Below are 20,136 nucleotides of genomic sequence, written 5' to 3' on the forward strand. Positions count from 1 at the left end.
TCCTTCCCATAATCTGCTCTGCAAGCAGTGTGACAGTCTGTGAATTCCACAAACAACAGAACAGAGGTCATTCGGCATGGCAGTCTGCCTACAACTCCTTGGTATGATGGCCTTCACATGTCTCAAGAGTAAGGGTTTTGTAGCGAATTGCAGCATTTATATTTAAAATGCATCCACTTGTTTCCGCCCAGTTTAGAACTGAGGACCTTTCGCGTGTAAAGCAAACGTGATAACCACTACACTACAGAAACTTGATTTGCCGTCAGTCCCACCTCTTCTATAATCTGCTCTGCAAGCAGTGTGACAGTCTGTAAATTCCACAAACAACAGAACAGAGGTCATTCTGCATGGCAGTCTGCCTACAGCTCCTTGGTACGATGGCCTTCACCTGTCTCAAAAGTAAGGGTTTTGTAGCATTTATATTTAAAATGCATCCACTTGTTTCCGCCCAGTTTTGAACTGAGGACCTTTTGCGTGTAAAGCAAACGTGATAACCACTACACTACGGAAACTTGATTTGGACCGCACCCACCTAGTGTGATTCGGCATGGCAGTCTGCCTACAGCTCCTTGACACGATGGCCTTCACCTGTCTTTAAAGTAAGGGTTTTGTAGCGAATTGCAGCATTTATATTAAACATGCCTCCACTTGTTTCCACCCAATTTTGAACTGAGGACCTTTCGCGTGTAAAGCAAACGTGATAACCACTACACTATGGAAACTTGGTTCGGATCTCTTTCCCACCTCTTCTAGCGTACGCTTGTTCAAAAGCGACTGAAACTATAGACTGCCCAGTGTTTTTAACATGGCAAAAAGCTGCTAATTTCGTTGGCAGACCGAACATTTTATATTACTGTACAGGAAACCTCAATGGTCATTTGTTTTATTTTTGTCCTTTTCTAAAGAGATTAAACAACAAACATCCCTGCAAGTGCACTGACCTGCTCAACAGAAAATCGCATACGAAATTTTTGCAAAAATCACCCACAGTTTCCGCCCAGTTTCGAACTGGGGACTTTTCGCGTGTGAGGCGAACGTGATAACCACTACATAACAAACACGTCTTCAGGTTGCAGACATAAATCTTTAGGTGCACGCTTATTAAAAAGCATATAAAGGAAATAAGCGCTGCACCCACCTAGCGTGCCAAAGAGTTTTCATTTTCTGTCAGAATCCAACCACTGTTTCTGCTCGGTTTCGAACCGAGGACCTTTCGCGTGTTAGGCGAATGTGATGACCACTACACTACAGAAACCTATTGTTGAGAGTGATGTGCTTTTTAGAAGATGGCTCCTTCCCATAATCTGCCCTGCAAGCAGTGTGACAGTCTGTAAATTCCACAAACAACAGAACAGAGGTCATTCGGCACCCACCTAGTGGGTGCTTCTCATTTCTTATTTGTGCATCCTCGTTTCCTTTCCTCGCTTCCTTTCCTAGCGTCTCAGCTCCACCCCCTGTAGGTTTTGAGGGAAGGACGCAAGGAAAGAAAATGAGGACGGAGGAATCGAATGAAAGCTTTTTTTATTCATTGGAATACTTGATCACTCGCGCGTCACTTCATAGCGTCATCAGCAGCGCTCAAAGGATCTGCCCTTATGTTGTTGAAGTTTGTTTATTTAAGAAATTCATAATAAATGATAATAAAGCAAGATACCCTGTTGAAATATGAGTAATGTGTGGTTTATATAAACTGCAAAGGTAAAGTATACATTAAAACAGATTGTGATCGATGTGAAGGGGGAGGAGAATGTATACGCGCGTCACGTTTAGTCGATAAATCTCTTCCGCATAGGATACACCTGTGTATCCTCGCTCATGACTCCTCTGGAAGCCTCCTCACTCCTCAATCCTCGCCTCCTCGCGGTGCAATTAGAGAATTGAGATGTCCTTCAAGATGGCTGCGCTCGATCGGTTTCCGGGTCATAGGATGGAGGACAGAGGAACGAGGAGACGAGGAGGGATATTGCGAAGCACCCAGTGTCATTCGGCATGGCAGTCTGCCTACAGCTCCTTGATACGATGGCCTTCACCTGTCTTAAAAGTAAGGGTTTTGTAGCGAATTGCAGCATTTATATTTAACATGCCTCCACTTGTTTCCACCCAATTTTGAACTGAGGACCTTTCGCGTGTAAAGCGAACGTGATAACCACTACACTACGGAAACTTGGTCTGGATCTCATTCCCACCTCTTCTAGCGTACGCTTGTTCAAAAGCGACTGAAACTATAGACTGCCCAGTGTTTTTAACATGGCGAAAAGCTGCTAATTTTGTTGGCAGACCGAACATTTTATATTACTGTACAGGAAACCTCAATGGTCATTTGTTTTATTTTTGTCCTTTTCTAAAGAGATTAAACAACAAACTTCCCTGCAAGTGTACTGACCTGCTCAACAGAAAATCGCATACGAAATTTTTGCAAAAATCACCCACAGTTTCCGCCCAGTTTCAAACTGGGGACTTTTCGCGTGGGAGGCGAACGTGATAACCACTACACTACAAACACGTCTTCAGGTTGCAGACCTAAATCTTTAGGCGCACGCTTATTAAAAAGCATATAAAGGAAATGAGCGCTGCACCCACCTAGTGTGGCAAAGAGTTTAAATTTTCTGTCAGAATCCAACCACTGTTTCGGCTCGGTTTCGAACCGAGGACCTTTCGCGTGTCAGGCGAATGTGATAACCACTAAACTACAGAAACATATTTGTGCTTTATAGAAGATGGCTCGTTCCCATAATCTGCCCTGCAAGCAGTGTGACAGTCTGTAAATTCCACAAACAACAGAACAGAGGTCATTCGGCACCCACCTAGTGTCATTCGGCATGGCAGTCTGCCTACAGCTCCTTGTTACGATGGCCTTCACCTGTCTTAAAAGTAAGGGTTTTGAAGTGAATTGCAGCATTTATATTTAACATGCCTCCACTTGTTTCCACCCAATTTTGAACTGAGGACCTTTCGCTTGCAGTTTGCAGACATAAATCTTTAGGTGCACGCTTATTAAAAAGCATATAATGGAAATGAGCGCTGCACCCACCTAGTGTGGCAAACAGTTTAAATTTTCTGTCAGAATCCAACCACTGTTTCTACTCGGTTTCGAACCGAGGACCTTTCGCGTGTTAGGCGAACGTGATGACCACTACACTACAAAACCTATTGATGCGGTGCATATGCTTTTTAGAAGATGGCTCCTTCCCATAATCTGCTCTGCAAGCAGTGTGACAGTCTGTGAATTCCACAAACAACAGAACAGAGGTCATTCGGCATGGCAGTCTGCCTACAGCTCCTGGGTACGATGGCCTTCACCTGTCTTAAATGTAAGGGTTTTGTATCGAATTGCAGCATTTATATTTAACATGCCTCCACTTGTTTCCGCCCAGTTTTGAACTGAAGACCTTTGCGGGTAAAGCGAACGTGATATCATGGCATGTGCTTTTTAGAAGATGGCTCCTTCCCATAATCTACTCTGCAAGCAGTGTGACAGTCTGTGAATTCCACAAACAACAGAACAGATGTCTGCATATAAAGGAATTCCAACCTCTTCTAGCGTACGCTTGTTCAAAAGCGACTGAAACTATAGACTGCCCAGTGTTTTTAAGATGGCAAAAAGCTGCTAATTTTGTTGGCAGACCGAACATTTTATATTACTGTACAGGAAACCTCAATGGTCATTTGTTTTATTTTTGTCCTTTTCTAAAGAGATTTAACAACAAACATCCCTGCAAGTGTACTGACCTGCTCAACAGAAAATCGCATACGAAATTTTTGCAAAAATCACCCACAGTTTCCGCCCAGTTATGAACTGGGGACTTTTCGCGTGTGAGGCGAACGTGATAACCACTACACTACAAACACGTCTTCAGGTTGCAGACATAAATCTTTAGGTGCACGCTTATTAAAAAGCATATAAAGGAAATGAGCGCTGCACCCACCTAGCGTGCCAAAGAGTTTACATTTTCTGTCAGAATCCAACCACTGTTTGGTGCTCGGTTTCGAACCGAGGACCTTTCGCGTGTTAGGCGAATGTGATGACCAATACACTACAGAAACCTATTATTGAGACGGATGTGCTTTTTAGAAGATGGCTCCTTCCCATAATCTGCCCTGCAGGCAGTGTGACAGTCTGTAAATTCCACAAACAACCGAACAGAGGTCATTCGGCACCCACCTAGTGTCATTCGGCATGGCAGTCTGCCTACAGCTCCTTGGTACGATGGCCTTCACCTGTCTCAAAAGTAAGGGTTTTGTAGCGAATTGCAGCATTTATATTTAAAACGCATCCACTTGTTTCCGCCCAGTTTTGAACTGAGGACCTTTCGCGTGTAAAGCAAACGTGATAACCACTACACTTCCGAAACTTGATTTGGACGTCAGTCCCACCGCTTCTGGGGTACGCTTGTTCAAAAGCGACTGAAACTATAGACTGCCCAGTGTTTTTAACATGGCAAAAAGCTGCTAAGTTTGTTGGTAGACCGAACATTTTATATTACTGTACAGGAAACCTCAATGGTCATTTGTTTTATTTTTGTCCTTTTCTAAGAGATTAAACCACAAACATCCCTGCAAGTGTACTGACCTGCTCAACAGAAAATCGCATACGAAATTTTTGCAAAAATCACCCACAGTTTCCGCCCAGTTTCGAACTGGGGACCTTTCGCGTGTGAGGCAAACGTGATAACCACTGCACTACGGAAACAAGTCTTCAGTTTGCAGACATAAATATTTAGGTGCACGCTTATTAAAAAGCATATGATGGAAATGAGCGCTGCACCCACCTAGTGTGGCAAACAGTTTAAATTTTCTGTCAGAATCCAACCACTGTTTCTACTCGGTTTCGAACCGAGGACCTTTCGCGTGTTAGGCGAACGTGATGACCACTACACTACAAAACCTATTGATGCGGTGCATATGCTTTTTAGAAGATGGCTCCTTCCCATAATCTGCTCTGCAAGCAGTGTGACAGTCTGTAAATTCCACAAACAACAGAACAGAGGTCATTCGGCATGGCAGTCTGCCTACAGCTCCTGGGTACGATGGCCTTCACCTGTCTTAAAAGTAAGGGTTTTGTAGCGAATTGCAGCATTTATATTTAACATGCCTCCACTTGTTTCCACCCAATTTTGAACTGAGGACCTTTCGCGTGTAAAGCGAACGTGATAACCACTACACTACAGAAAATTGGTTTGGATCTCATTCCCACCTCTTCTAGCGTACGCTTGTTCAAAAGCGACTGAAACTATAGACTGCCCAGTGTTTTTAACATGGCAAAAAGCTGCTAATTTTGTTGGCAGAACGAACATTTTATATTACTGTACAGGAAACCTCAATGGTCATTTGTTTTATTTTTGTCCTTTTCTAAAGAGATTAAACAACAAACATCCCTGCAAGTGTACTGACCTGCTCAACAGAAAATCGCATACGAAATTTTTGCGAAAACCACACACAGTTTCCGCCCAGTTTCGAACTGGGGAGCTTTCGCGTGTGAGGCGAACGTGATAACCACTACACTACTGAAACACATCTTCAGGTGGCAGACATAAATCTTTAGGTGCACGCTTATTAAAAAGCATATAAAGGAAAGGAGCGCTGCTACCACCTAGCGTGGCAAAAAGTTTAAATTTTCTGTCAGAATCCAACCACTGTTTCTTCTCGGTTTCGAACAGAGGACCTTTTGCGTGTTAGGCGAACGTGATGAACACTACACTACAGAAACCTATTGATGAGGTACATGTGCTTTTTAGAAGATGGCTCCTTCCCATAATCTACTCTGCAAGCAGTGTGACAGTCTGTGAATTCCACAAACAACAGAACAGAGGTCATTCGGCATGGCAGTCTGCCTACAGCTCCTGGGTACGATGGCCTTCACCTGTCTTAAATGTAAGGGTTTTGTATCGAATTGCAGCATTTATATTTAACATGCCTCCACTTGTTTCCGCACAGTTTTGAACTGAAGACCTTTGCGTGTAAAGCGAACGTGATATCATGGCATGTGCTTTTTAGAAGATGGCTCCTTCCCATAATCTACTCTGCAAGCAGTGTGACAGTCTGTGAATTCCACAAACAACAGAACAGAGGTCATTCGGCATGGCAGTCTGCCTACAGCTCCTTGGTACGATGGCCTTCACCTGTCTCAAAAGCAAGGGTTTTGTAGCGAATTGGAGCATTACATTTAAAATGCCTCCACTTGTTTCCGCCAAGTTTTGAACTGAGGACCTTTCGCGTGTAAAGCAAACGTGATAACCACTACACTACGGAAACTTGATTTAGACTTCAGTCCCACCACTTCTAGGGTACGCTTGTTCAAAAGCGACTGAAACTATAGACTGCCCGGTGTTTTTAACATGGCAAAAAGCTGCTAATTTTGTTGGCAGACCGAACATTTTATATTACTTCACAGGAAACCTCAATGGTCATTTGTTTTATTTTTGTCCTTTTTTAAAGAGATTAAACCACAAACATCCCTGCAAGTGTACTGACCTGCTCAACAGAAAATCGCATACGAAATTTTTGCAAAAAACACCCACAGTTTCCGCCCAGTTTCGAACTGGGGACCTTTCGCGTGTGAGGCAAACGTGATAACCACTACACTATGGAAACAAGTCTTCAGGTTGCAGACATAAATCTTTAGGTGCACCCTTATTAAAAAGCATATAAAGGAAATGAGCGCTGCACCCACCTAGTGTGGCAAACAGTTAAAATTTTCTGTCAGAATCCAACCACTGTTTCTGCTCGGTTTCGAACCGAGGACCTTTCGCGTGTTAGGCGAACGTGATGACCACTACACTACAGAAACCTATTGATGAGGTGCATGTGATTTTTAGAAGATGGCTCCTTCCCATAATCTGCTCTGCAAGCAGTGTGACAGTCTGTGAATTCCACAAACAACAGAACAGAGGTAATTCGGCATGGCAGTCTGCCTACAGCTCCTTGGTACGATGGCCTTCACCTGTCTCAAAAGTAAGGGTTTTGTAGCGAATTGGAGCATTAAATTTAAAATGCCTCCACTTGTTTCCGCCCAGTATTGAACTGATGACCTTTCGCGAGTAAAGCGAACGTGATAACCACTACACTACGGAAACTTGATTTGGACGGTACCCACCTAGTGTCATTCGGCATGGCAGTCTGCCTACAGCTCCTTGATACGATGGCCTTCACCTGTCTTAAAAGTAAGGGTTTTGTAGCGAATTGCAGCATTTGTATTTAACATACCTCCACTTGTTTCCACCCAATTTTGTACTGAGGACCTTTCACGTGTAAAGCAAACGTGATAACCACTACACTACGGAAACTTGGTTTGGATCTCATTCCAACCTCTTCTAGCGTACGCTTGTTCAAAAGCGACTGAAACTATAGACTGCCCAGTGTTTTTAACATGGCAAAAAGCTGCTAATTTTGTTGGCAGACCGAACATTTTATATTACTGTACAGGAAACCTCAATGGTCATTTGTTTTCTTTTTGTCCTTTTCTAAAGAGATTAAACCACAAACATCCCTGCAAGTGTACTGACCTGCTCAACAGAAAATCGCATACGAAATTTTTGCAAAAACCACCCTTAGTTTCCGCCCAGTTTCGAACTGGGGACCTTTCGCGTGTGAGGCGAACGTGATAACCACTACACTACGGAAACATGTCTTCATGTTGCAGACATAAATCTTTAGGTGCACGCTTATTAAAAAGCATATAAAGGAAATGAGCGCTGCTACCACTTAGCGTGGCAAACAGTTTAAATATTCTGTCAGAATCCAACCACTGTTTCTGCTCGGTTTCGAACAGAGGACCTTTCGCGTGTTAGGCAAACATGATGAACACTACACTACAGAAACCTATTGATGAGGCACATGTGCTTTTTAGAAGATGGGTCCTTCCCATAATCTACTCTGCAAGCAGTGTGACAGTCTGTGAATTCCACAAACAACAGAACAGAGGTCATTCGGCATGGCAGTCTGCCTACAGCTCCTTGGTACGATGGCCTTCACCTGTCTCAAAAGCAAGGGTTTTGTAGCGAATTGGAGCATTACATTTAAAATGCCTCCACTTGTTTCCGCCCAGTTTTGAACTGAGGACCTTTCGCGTGTAAAGCAAACGTGATAACCACTACACTACTGAAACTTGATTTGGACGTCAGTCCCACCACTTCTAGGGTACGCTTGTTCAAAAGCGACTGAAACTATAGACTGCCCAGTGTTTTTAACATGGCAAAATGCTGCTAATTTTGTTGGCAGACCGAACATTTTATATTACTGTACAGGAAACCTCAATGGTCATTTGTTTTATTTTTGTCCTTTTCTAAAGAGATTAAACCATAAACATCCCTGCAAGTGTACTGACCTGCTCAACAGAAAATTGCATACGAAATTTTTGCAAAAACCACCCACAGTTTCCACCCAGTTTCGAACTGGGGACTTATCGCGTGTGAGGCAAACGTGATAACCACTACACTACAAACACGTCTTCAGGTTGCAGACATTAATCTTTAGGTGCACGCTTATTAAAAAGCATATAAAGGAAATGAGCGCTGCACCCACCTAGCGTGGCAAAGAGTTTAAGTTTTCTGTCAGAATCCAACCACTGTTTCTGCTCGGTTTTGAACCGAGGACCTTTCGCGTGTGAGGCGAACGTGACGACCACTACACTACAGAAACCTATTGATGGAGCATGTGCTTTTTACAAGATCCCTCCTTCCCATAATCTGCTCTGCAAGCAGTGTGACAGTTTGTAAATTCCACAAACAACAGAACAGAGGTTATTCGGCATGGCAATCTGCCTACAGCTCCTTGGTACGATGGCCTTCACAAGGGTTTTGTAGCGATTTGCAGCATTTATATTTAACATGCATCCACTTGTTTCCACCCAGTTTTGAACTGAGGACCTGTCGCGTGTAAAGCGAACGTGATAACCACTACACTACGGAAACTTGATTTGGACGTCAGTCCCACCTCCTCTAGGGTACGCTTGTTCAAAAACGACTGAAACTATAGACTGCCCAGTGTTTTAAACATGGCAAAAAGCTGCTAATTTTGTTGGCAGACCAAACATTTTTTATTACTGTGCAGGAAACCTCAACGGTCATTTGTATTATTTTTTACAGAAAATGTGCCTGCATCCCTGCAAGTGTACTGACCTGCTCAACAGAAAATCGCATAAGAAATTTTTGCGAAAACCACCCACAGTTTACACCCAGCTTCGAACTGGGGACCTTTCACGTGTGAGGCGAACGTGATAACCACTACACTACGGAAACACGTCTTCAGGTGGCAGACATAAATCCTTAGGTGCACGCTTATTAAAAAGCATATAAAGGAAATGAGCGCTGCTACCACCTAGCGTGGCAAACAGTTTAAATTTTCTGTCAGAATCCAACCACTGTTTCTGCTCGGTTTCGAACAGAGGACCTTTCGCGTGTTAGGCAAACGTGATGAACACTACACTACAGAAACCTATTGATGACGCACATGTGCTTTTTAGAAGATGGCTCCTTCCCATAATCTACTCTGCAAGCAGTGTGACAGTCTGTGAATTCCACAAACAACAGAACAGAGGTCATTCGGCATGGCAGTCTGCCTACAGCTCCTGGGTACGATGGCCTTCACCTGTCTTAAAAGTAAGGGTTTTGTATCGAATTGCAGCATTTATATTTAACATGCCTCCACTTGTTTCCACCCAGTTTTGAACTGAAGACCTTTGCGTGTAAAGCGAACGTGATATCATGGCATGTGCTTTTTAGAAGATGGCTCCTTCCCATAATCTGCTCTGCAGGCAGTGTGACAGTCTGTAAATTCCACAAACAACAGAACAGAGGTCATTCTGCATGGCAGTCTGCCTACAGCTCCTTGGTATGATGGCCTTCACCTGTCTCAAAAGTCATACCGATCTTTATGGGAGCTCCCTGGGCACAGCGCTATGGAGGGCCAGGATCGGAGTTGGGCTTGCACGATTGGAAGGCGCAGACGGAATATCTGGCCGGATAACAGGGACTGAGTGCATCACAGAAAGTACAGTTTGTGTTGGGGTCTTTGGAAGGAGAAGCCAAAAGAGAAGTTCTTGCTGCATCAGAAGCCACACGGGCTACCGCGAAAACTATCTTCGATTTCCTGTCAGGATTATATGGAGACTCTACCCCGGTGGCCACTCTTCGTGCCCAGTTCTTTAACTATCAACAGGGGCCTAAGCAGACTCTTCGGGCATACTCCTTGAAATTGTGAGAGCAGTTTGGCCGGCTGTTGGGTGAACTTCGTCGGGGTCGAGTCGAGGGCGGATCGATGGTGAGAGAGAGGTCGTATTCGGAGAAGGGGCGAGCTCCTGTGCGCCGCCCCCTACGTCCTGTGGGCCCCCGGTTCCAGTGGGATGACCAGGGAAGGCCCATCTGTATTAATTGTGGAGACCCGGGACACATCAGTCGTCAGTGTGGGCTCCGTCGGGGTTCTCAAGGGGGTTTTTAGTACCACCGGCTACTGTGGGTCAAGTGGCCGGGACCCCTTTGTGTGACCCTCCTTCTGTTCCTGTTTTACGAGACGACAGGGTTGGGCGCTGTACCACCGTGGAGGTTCAAGCTAACGGAGTCACGATAGATTGTCTGGTCGATACAGGTTCTCAAGTTACGTTATTTTCGGAGAGCCTGGCCCAGGAGTTGGTTGCAGATCATCGGCTCCAAGCAGTGGACGCTTCTAGTCTGACTTTACGGGGGCAAATGGTCTGGACATCCCTTACACTGGGTACATAGTGGTAGACTTTCTGGTCCAAGGGGTTCCCGTCCAACAGAAAGGGGTCGTTATCGTCCGAGATCATTGCTTGGGCATTCATCGAGCACTCCTAGGGATGAACGTTATACTGGATTGCTCGGAGGAATTGTTTCTGGGACGGCCAGCTCGGACTTCTCTGTCATCGGCGAAGCAGGACAGGGACCGGATTCTGGCCGATTGCCGAAGAGTGCACGTGGCTAGTCAAGTGAAGGAGAGAGAAGGCATCGGTCGAGTAGCCTGTCGGTACGCTTTGTCTGTCCCAGCCCAGAGCGAGACCGTGCTTTGGGTCCGAGTACCTGCAGGACCCTGTGGGACGGGTACCTGTGTCCTGGTAGAGCCCCATGAGGACTGTCAACCCATTGAAGTGGCTCACGGGCTGACGGCCATCCACCGTGGGCGAGTCTCAGTAAAGGTGCGGAATGCCAATCCCTACTCCGTGCTCCTTCGTCGACACCAACGTCTGGTTCGAGTTTCCTCGGTACGCTCTGCCCAGGTTCACAAGCATCAGTATGTCTGCTTCAGGCAGGTGAGCTCTGCGGTGGTGGAAGTCGCCGTCCGCCCAGTTGAGGCAGAACCAGGCTCTGTGGGAGGAGGGGTGCCGACCCATTTGATGGGAGAGTCCCTGAAGGGTGAAAATCTGGAGGAGGAACAGGTGTTACAGCTCCAGGAGCTCTTGAGAAAATGGCAACATGTGTTCTCGACCCACGAAGAAGACTATGGCTGCACAGGGGTAGTGAGGCATCAAATACCTACCGGTGAGGCGATGCCTAGCCAAGAGCGGTATCGTCCGGTGCCACCCACCCTCTATGCCGAGGTCCGCGCCCTGTTGAAAGTGATGCTGGAGGGAGGAATTGTTCGAGAGAGCAGTAGTCCGTGGGCGGCGCCAATTGTTCTGGTTCAGAAGAAAACGGGAGCTTGGAGGTTCTGCGTTGACTACCGCAAACTCAACAGTGTAACGAAGAAAGATACATTCCCGTTGCCACGGATTGAAGACTCACTCACCTGTCTCACACAAGCGGCGTGGTACTCCACATTGGACCTGGCGAGTGGATACTGGCAGGTGCAGGTAGACGACCGAGATAGAGAGAAGACAGCCTTCACCACCCCGTTTGGGTTATTTGAATGGGACCGGATGCGGTTCGGCCTGTGCAATGCTCCTGCGACCTTTCAGCGCTTGATGCAGCACTGTCTAGGGGGACAACTGGTCGACTCAACGCCGGTATACCTGGACGATGTGATCGTCTTCTCCCCTGACTTCCGCACTCACCTGCACCATCTAGGTGGGAGGAGGACCACCTAGGCAGGAGGAGGAACACAGGAAGTGTTCAGGGCCATGGAGAAATATGGGCTAAAGCTTAGGCCAGACAAATGCCAGTTATTGCGGAAGGAGGTACAGTTCTTGGGACATCGTGTCAGTGCTGCAGGGATATCCCCCGACCCGGAGAAGGTGGCGGCTGTCCAAGGGTGGGAGCCACCCCGGGCAGTGAGACAGGTGCGGTCGTTCCTGGGGTTCGTGGGATTTTGTCGACGCTTTATAAAAGGATTATCTGGGCTTGCTAGGCCATTGAACCAACTCCTTGCTGGTTCCGGACGTGCCCGTGGCAAAGGCTCCCCGTCAGTGCATTGGGATTCCACCTGTGAGACCACCTTCCAGAACCTCAAGCAGGAACTTCTGAGGGCCCCTATCTTGGCCTACGCAGACTTCACCCAGCCGTTCCTTCTGTACACTGACGCCAGCAATGCAGGTTTGGGAGCCGTGTTGGCCCAAGAGCACCAAGGAGTGGAGAGAGTGATTGCATACGCAAGTCAAAGTTTACATCCCGCAGAGCGGAACGCGGCAAATTACAGTTCCTTCAAAATCGAACTACTGGCAATGAAGTGGGCCATGACGGAGAAGTTCAAAGATTACCTGTTGGGAGCCAAGGTGACGGTGATTACGGATAATAATCCATTAGTACACTTGCAGACCGCCAAGTTGGGGGCAGTAGAACAGCGTTGGGTGGCACAACTAGCAAATTATGATTAACAGCTTAAATACCGACCCGGCAGAGAACACGTAAATGCGGACGCCCTGTCCAGACTCCCAGTCATCAGGAGGGACAACCAAACACCCCTTTGTACCCCTGGCCCTGAAGACGAGTTGCTGATGGCAATGGTGGAAGCTCCCGGGACCCTGAGGGCTGTTCCGTCTAGTTGGGGGTGGGACCCTGGGCGGTGGAGGAGGCTGCAGCTGGGAGATGCAGACCTGTGTCAGGTTACGTTGTACCTTAGACAGGGATACATGCCGAGAGCAGAGGAAAGCGGGCTCAGACGGTGGGAGTACAACATCTCCTAAGGCAGTGGAAGAGGCTGCGACTTAGAGAAGGGGTAATCTGCCGTTCGATGCAAGATCCCCGAACACAGGAGACAGTACACCAGGTGGTGGTATCGGAGGGCCAAGTCTCGGAGCTATTGACTGCATTCCACACCCATACTGGCCATCAGGGCCAAGAGAAGACGCTGTCTCTGCTGAGGAGGTATTTCTACTGGCCTAGGATGGAAAAGAAAGTTGAGGAGTTCGTTCAGAGTTGTCCACTGTGTACGTTGTTCAAACGCAGGAAGGAAGTCCGAGCCCCATTGGTCCCCCTGTGGCCCAAAGCACCTCTGCACATCATAGGAATCGATTTCCTGACTTTAGGTCGGCCGACGGATCGATTTCAAAATATCCTGGTGATGACTGACCTATTAACTAAATACGCCTAGCCCATCCCCACTGTAGATCAGACGACAGTTACCACAGCCAGCGCCCTTTGGAGGGCAGTGATACAACCTTTTGGCTCCCCAGAGACCCTACACTCAGACCAAGGTTCAAATTTTGAGTCCCGAGTGATCCAAGAGCTGAGCCACCTTTATGGGTGCCGGAAGACCCATACGACCTCATACCATCCTCAGGGTAACGGGGGTGCGAAAGGTTGAACCAGACCCTGTTGGGGTTATTGGGGACCCTAGAGAGTGAACAACAGGGCCAATGGGCCGAGAGTCTCCCCTCTCTGTTGCAAGCCTATAACAATAGTGTGCACAGTATCACCGGGTATGCTCCTTCCTACCTTATGTTTGGGCGCCATCTCCGCTTACCTGTGGACTTGCTCCTGGGGACCGAGGCTGCAGAAAGAGGGTATAGTACCACTGACTGGGTGAATCGGCACCACCACCAACTGCTCGATGCCTACCGACGAGTCTCAGATCATCTGAGTGCAGCAGCCGCCAAGAACAAGCGGCTATACGACCGGACTGCCCGAGAGGCCCCTTTGTTACCAGGGGAGCGAGTGCTGGTAAGGGACAACCGGCGCTCAGGGAAGGGGAAGCTCCGCGATCGCTGGGAGTCGACGCCATATGTGGTGGAACGACGACAAGGGCCTGATGCTCCAGTTTACTCTGTACGACCCGAGGGGAAACCAGGACCGATACGGGTGCTCCATCGAAACTTGCTCCGTCCATGTCCGAACTATTCGCAGCTAGCGGCCGAGGCCCCAAGTGCGCCACCCGCCCCAGAGGTACTCATGGTAGGGTGGTCTGTGGTCCCGAGGGACCCTGAAGTTGAAGCAAGAGTGGCTCCGCCCTCGCCACCCCGACGGTCTCAGCGGGACACCCGAGGACAGCCTCCTGAGAGGTATGGCGAATGGAATTGAAGAACACCGGTTCTCGGGACTAGAACCGATTGGCGGGGGGGATGTCACGGGTGACAAAAACGCGTAGTGAGCGGAACCCTCTTGGTGAGTCACGAGTTTCTCGAGGGAACGATTTGTTTGCGACACATCCCACTCCAGTTCCAGGTGTGGCAGAAACATTGCCCGGCCTGATTAGCGCTAATGCACTGCAGGTGCAAGAGAGAGAGGAGCGGCGTTCACACAGGTGTCCGGCTTCACAAGCCAAAGATAAAAGGGCTATCCAGAGAGGTTTCGGGGAACGGGACGTGGATGTGGTCTGTTTTGTTTTTGGAGCAGTTTGGGGCTCAAGCTTTACTCGGGGAAGTTGTCTGGATGTGGGGAAGAGAGAAAGATAAGTGAATTGATTTCATCTTATGAACATTCGAAAAGCTTGAAGAGGATGCAGTGAATGTAAATCTGACTGTTGGGGAAGCTATGTGTTTCAGAGTGTGTTGAGGAGGAACTGAGGATTAAATATCCCCCACGGGAGTGTAACGAATGGATTGAGGCCTCTGATCAGCCCTATCGTGTGAGTGAATTGCAGTGTTTTTGCCTTATTTATATACATTGATTCATGGCTGTGGATTTGAAGTGAACACGAGTGTGGTGTGCTTTTACTGAGAAGCGGCCCAAACCCCTGCTTACACGTTTGTGAAAAGTTATTATATCTGCTCTCCATCAGAAGCCCAGAGTGATACAGCTGAGTTTGGAAGTATGCAGTATCGCTGGTGAAGTAAGCTTTTAAATCACTGTCTCACTACTTTGCACTGACGAACAGTATCCTATGTTGAGAAGAATCCTTTACCTTCCTACTTACCATCTGAGTCTGGAAGTATGCAGTATCGCTCGTGAAGTAATTTTTTTAAATCATTGTTTCACTACTGTGTACTGACGAAAGTATTCTATACTGAGAAGAATCCTTACCTTCCTACTTAACGTCTGAGTCTGGAAGTATGCAGCATCGCTGGTGAAGTAAGCTTTTAAACCACTGTCTCACTACTGTGCACCGACGAAAGTGTTCTAAACTTTGAAAAATCCTTATCTTCCTACTTACGGTCTGAGTCTAGAAGTATGCAGCATCGCTGGTGAAGAAAGCTTTTAAGTCACTGTTTCACTACTGTGCACTGCTGAAAGTATCTTATACTGAGAAGAATCCTTACCTTCCTACTTACTGTCTGAGTCTAGAAGTATGCAGCATGGCTGGTGAAGTAAGCTTTTAAACCACCGTCTCCCACTACTGTGCACTGACGAAAGTTTCATGTACTGAGAAGAATTCTTATCTTCCTACTTACCGTCTGAGTCTAGAAGTATGCAGCATTGCTGGTGAAGTAAGCTTTTAAATCACTGTCTCACTACTGTGCACTGACGACAGTATCCTATACTGAGAAGAATCCTTACCTTCCTACTTACCGCCTGAGTCTAGAAGTATGCAGCATCGCTGGTGAAGTAAGCTTTTAAAATCATTGTTTCACTACTGTGCACTGACTTAAGTCTTCTATACTGAGAAAAATCCTTATCTTCCTACTTACTGTCTGAGTCTAGAAGTATGCAGCATTGCTGGTGAAGTAAGCTTTTAAACCACCGTCTCCCACTACTGTGCACTGACGAAAGTATCTTGTACTGAGAAGAATTCTTACCTTCCTACTTACCGTCTGAGTCTAGAAGTATGCAGTATTGCTGGTGAAGTAAGCTTTTAAATCACTGTCTCACTACTGTGCACTGACAAAAGTATCCTATACTGAGAAGAATTCTTACCTTCCTACTTACCGCCTGAGTCTAGAAGTATGCAGCATCGCTGGTGAAGTAAGCTTTTCAATCACTGTCTCACTACTGTGCACTGACGAAAGTATGCTATACTGAGAAGAATCCTTACCTTCCTACTTACCGTCTGAGTCTGGAAGTATGCAGCATCGCTGGTGAAGTAAGCCTTTGAATCATTGTCCCACTACTGTGCACTGACAAAAGGATTCTGTATTGAGAAGAACTCTTACCTTCTTACTTACCGTTTGAGTCCTGAAGTGAGCCGTATCCTTGGTGAAGTTGTCACAAGGTGACGAACTAGAGACGGAACTACACAGCCCACGGGGGGATGTTTCTGCCCGGAGCGGTTTCAACTGAACACCAAGCCGGCCTCAGATGCGTCGCTACCATAGGAACAGCAGCCGCTGATGGCAAAGTGACAGAAGGTGCGGCGCATTAAGTGACTGTGTGACGATTGGGACATGACGCTTTTAGGAACAGACAAAAGCAAAACTTTGAGAGACTGAGTGGGTTGGGTGGGATTGCTGCGGCGTTCAAACTTTTCTTCTTGCTGAGAGATTGAGAGATTTCTGTGGGACAAATCGGCTGGCGAGATCGATCCGTGGGAAGGGAATCCGCTACGAAGAACTGGGTGACGGAGAACAGAGAGGCAGAGGGCGAAGTCATCTATGAAGTATTATCGAGTCCACTTACTGGGGTGAAGATAAGTACCAACCTTCTACTGGCTGTATTATATGTGGGTTATACACGAAAAGATTATATATGAGGAGAAATGACATAAAAAACGGAGTCCAGATGTCTGAATGAGAAGACAGCTGTTAGGATTTGTGATTGCAGTCGCTGAATTCTTCCGTCTAATTACCCCCGCTGTCCAGAGCGAGGAGGTTGGCCGTGACCTTAAATTTCACGGAGTGGATGAGAGTGACGTGAGTTAATGCTGTGTCCCACTGTGTGTGGTTGAAGTGGAGTTATTGAATGCTTACTGTACAGAATTCTGTCACATGTCCATCGGTCTTGCCTTGTGTTACAGTCGGGAGTTTTCTGAGGAAGAGATTAAGTGAAAACGGACTTTAAGCCTGCTGTATTCTGATTCATCATTGATGCTGTTCTGGAGAACGGGGAAAATCCAGTTACCTGCTGTTCTGAGTGTTGAATATCCAAAGCCTGTTGTATTCTGATTCATCATTGATGCTGTTCTGGAGAACGGGGAAAATCCAGTTACCTGCTGTTCTGAGTGTTGAATATCCAAAGCCTGTTGTATTCTGATTCATCATTGATGCTGTTCTGGAGGACGGGGAAAATCCAGTTACCTGCTGTTCTGAGTGCGTCCCATCTGAAGCCCGCTGCATTTGTCTCATCGTTGCTGTTGTGGAGAACGGAGGAAACCTCAGGTACCCGTTGTTCTGAGTGTTGTGTATCTAAATCCTGTTGTACTCTGCTTCATTATTGATGCTGTTCTGGGGGACGGAGAAAATCCAGTTACCTGCTGTTCGGAGTGTGTTCCATCTGAGGCCGGTGCATTCTCGTCTCATCCTCGCTGTTCTTGGGAGTGGGAATAAACCCAGTTACCTGCTGCCCAGTCGACGCCCTTCACAGCCCCAAGCCTTCTGCACCGACGTATTGGGAAGACCAAACGTACGTGGAGTACCTACTTGCTGTCCAGTCGATGCTCCTTCACAGCCGTAAGCTTTCTGCACCTGTTGAACTAAGAAGAACCAACTGTATTGAGAGGATTTACCTGCTGCCAGTCGACGCTCCTTCACAGCCCTAAGCCTACTGCACCGACGTATTGGGAAGACCAAACGTATGTGGAGTACCTACTTGCTGTCCAGTCGACGCTCCTTCACAGCCGTAAGCTTCCTACACCTGTTGGACATGAGAAGAATCAACCGTACTGAGAGTAAGCCTTTGGCACCCTAGAGACTGAGAAGAGTCAACCGTACTGAGAGTAAGCCTTTGGCACCTGAGAGACTGAGAAGAGTCAACCGTACTGAGAGTAAGCCTTTGGCACCTGAGAGAATCAGAAGAGTCAACCGTACTGAGAGTAAGCCTTTGGCACCTGAGAGACTGAGAAGAGTTCACCGTACGGAGAATAAGCCTTTGGCACCTGAGAGACTGAGAAGAGTCAACCGTACTGAGAGTAAGCCTTTGGCACCTGAGAAACTGAGAAGAGTCAACCGTACTGAGAGTAAGCCTTTGGCACCTGAGAGACTGAGAAGAGTCAACCGTACTGAGAGTAAGCCTTTGGCACCTGAGAGACTGAGAAGAGTCAACCGTACTGAGAGTAAGCCTTTGGCACCTGAATGTATCGAATAGAATCGAATGTAGTTCTTTAATGAGAACTAGTAATGTAGCTAGTTTTATTTAAGTTACTTATAAGCCATAAGCAATCGTCGATTAAAAGAGTATTTGGGGATTGCAGTTTGCTGTTTGACTTATCAATTTGTGTCGATAAAGTATAATAGGGTGAATCATGTATATAGTGCTTGCATAGTGCATATACTTGTAGCTGTTATGTATCTTTGGAAGTCCTTGAAATTAATAGGTTTCAAAGCGCAGCGCAGCGTTCCGCGTCCTGTCTAAAAGGTGCTTCAGTCCTAGGCGCGCGCAAGTACACGAACCCCAACCCCCCCTGTTTGTAGATAGATAGATAGCCTATATATACACACACACAAACATATACACAAAAAAAGTGTACATGCAGACCCGCTAACAACATGTCTATAATTAACTAAGAATGTGAATTATAAAAAACATGAATTATAGAAAGCATGAAAGGCCCAGTTCCTCATTAAGGCCATTTGGTTCTACTGTGTTAAGAGTGAAAATCCAGAAAGCGTCCCATTGTAGTAGGGACTTCACTATGTCACCTCCTCGCTGGGAGGGTAGAATTTTTTCAATACCCAAAAATTTTAAGGACGCACTGGAACCATGATTAGCTTGTACATAATGCCTCGCAATTTCATAGTCCATATTTCTGTTACGAATTGCTGCTTTGTGTTCTGCAGCCAGTAGCACCTCAATGCAGTACATGAGATCCACGGGGAGGAGTCGGATCAAGATCCAAGGGGTGGAGATGGGTAGGATTAGGGTTGGGTTTAGGGATTAGGGGTGTGTTTAGGGATCAGGGGGCGGAGTTGGCTAGGTTTAGGTGTATGTAAGGTGGGAGGAGTGGATCCGACTCCTCCCCGTGGATTTCATGTTCCGCAGTGAGAACAATCTCCCGGCAGCCCTGAAACACACACACACATCCCTCAGAGCACTGACCCGTGGTGTTGGTCATGTCATGTCAGATACCTGAGTGTAGAGACCTGCACTTCTGCGAGACTACCCCGGGACCCAGCGCAACCGAGTGCGGCGCGGGACAATATTTGATGGGTGAATGCGGGTGCGGGCGGCAAGATATTATTGTGTGCGGGTTGCGGGAAAATAAAATTATTTGTGGGAAATATAGAACAAAATAAAATAACTAGAAACAAATAAACCGTTATTTATCTAATGCACAACCAACAAGGATAACTAAACTAAAAACGATTTACAGGCACATGGTCGGAAGCTAACTCTCGCGTGGTTCATAGGCGCAGAACAGCCAAGCCTACCACACAGAGGCAAAATGTCTGCACCGCATGACACACGCCATGTACTTTGCATTCCAGCTTCCAGCGCACCATCGGAGAGGGCTTTCAGTATTTGCGGTCGCATACTGGAGCAGAGACGGATTAATCTGAAGCCCTCATCAGTGAACGACATGCTATTCCTGCATGGGCACATTAAGTAGTCATACAGTTTTTTTTTAATTGTTTTAGTTAATTCAGTTTTTTTTTTTTTTTTAGCTAAATATTTAAAATTGGTATATTTTGTTATTGAGGAATAAGGATAGTTTTTGTTTAATGTTTGAAGGAATTGCTAAAAGCAAAGGCGGCATTCTTAAGCAGTATTAGGCCCTATATATAGG

The 20,136-nt window shown here is 46.7% G+C and overlaps 1 long non-coding RNA gene and 8 other non-coding genes across 9 annotated transcripts in view; 1 reads left to right on the forward strand and 8 right to left on the reverse strand.

Annotated features, from left to right (window-relative positions):
- The window catches only part of LOC143719415 (uncharacterized), a 694,388-nt gene that overhangs the window by 399,534 nt on the left and 274,718 nt on the right, over positions 1–20,136 (forward strand). The gene's annotated exons all lie outside the window — the stretch shown is intronic.
- On the reverse strand, positions 440–512 carry trnav-uac (transfer RNA valine (anticodon UAC)). The gene has a single exon. It is a non-coding gene; the product is annotated as a tRNA-Val (tRNA).
- On the reverse strand, positions 1,183–1,255 carry trnav-aac (transfer RNA valine (anticodon AAC)). The gene has a single exon. It is a non-coding gene; the product is annotated as a tRNA-Val (tRNA).
- Positions 2,625–2,697, reverse strand: trnav-gac (transfer RNA valine (anticodon GAC)). Its single transcript has one exon. It is a non-coding gene; the product is annotated as a tRNA-Val (tRNA).
- On the reverse strand, positions 4,618–4,690 carry trnav-cac (transfer RNA valine (anticodon CAC)). The gene has a single exon. It is a non-coding gene; the product is annotated as a tRNA-Val (tRNA).
- Positions 6,519–6,591, reverse strand: trnav-cac (transfer RNA valine (anticodon CAC)). Its single transcript has one exon. It is a non-coding gene; the product is annotated as a tRNA-Val (tRNA).
- Positions 6,715–6,787, reverse strand: trnav-aac (transfer RNA valine (anticodon AAC)). The gene has a single exon. It is a non-coding gene; the product is annotated as a tRNA-Val (tRNA).
- Positions 7,550–7,622, reverse strand: trnav-cac (transfer RNA valine (anticodon CAC)). Its single transcript has one exon. It is a non-coding gene; the product is annotated as a tRNA-Val (tRNA).
- trnav-cac (transfer RNA valine (anticodon CAC)) lies at positions 8,565–8,637 on the reverse strand. Its single transcript has one exon. It is a non-coding gene; the product is annotated as a tRNA-Val (tRNA).

The sequence above is a fragment of the Siphateles boraxobius genome, unplaced genomic scaffold (genome assembly GCF_051911475.1).
Source record: "Siphateles boraxobius isolate OS27281-9 unplaced genomic scaffold, OSU_SipBor_1 63, whole genome shotgun sequence".
Taxonomy (NCBI): Eukaryota; Metazoa; Chordata; class Actinopteri; order Cypriniformes; family Leuciscidae; genus Siphateles; species Siphateles boraxobius.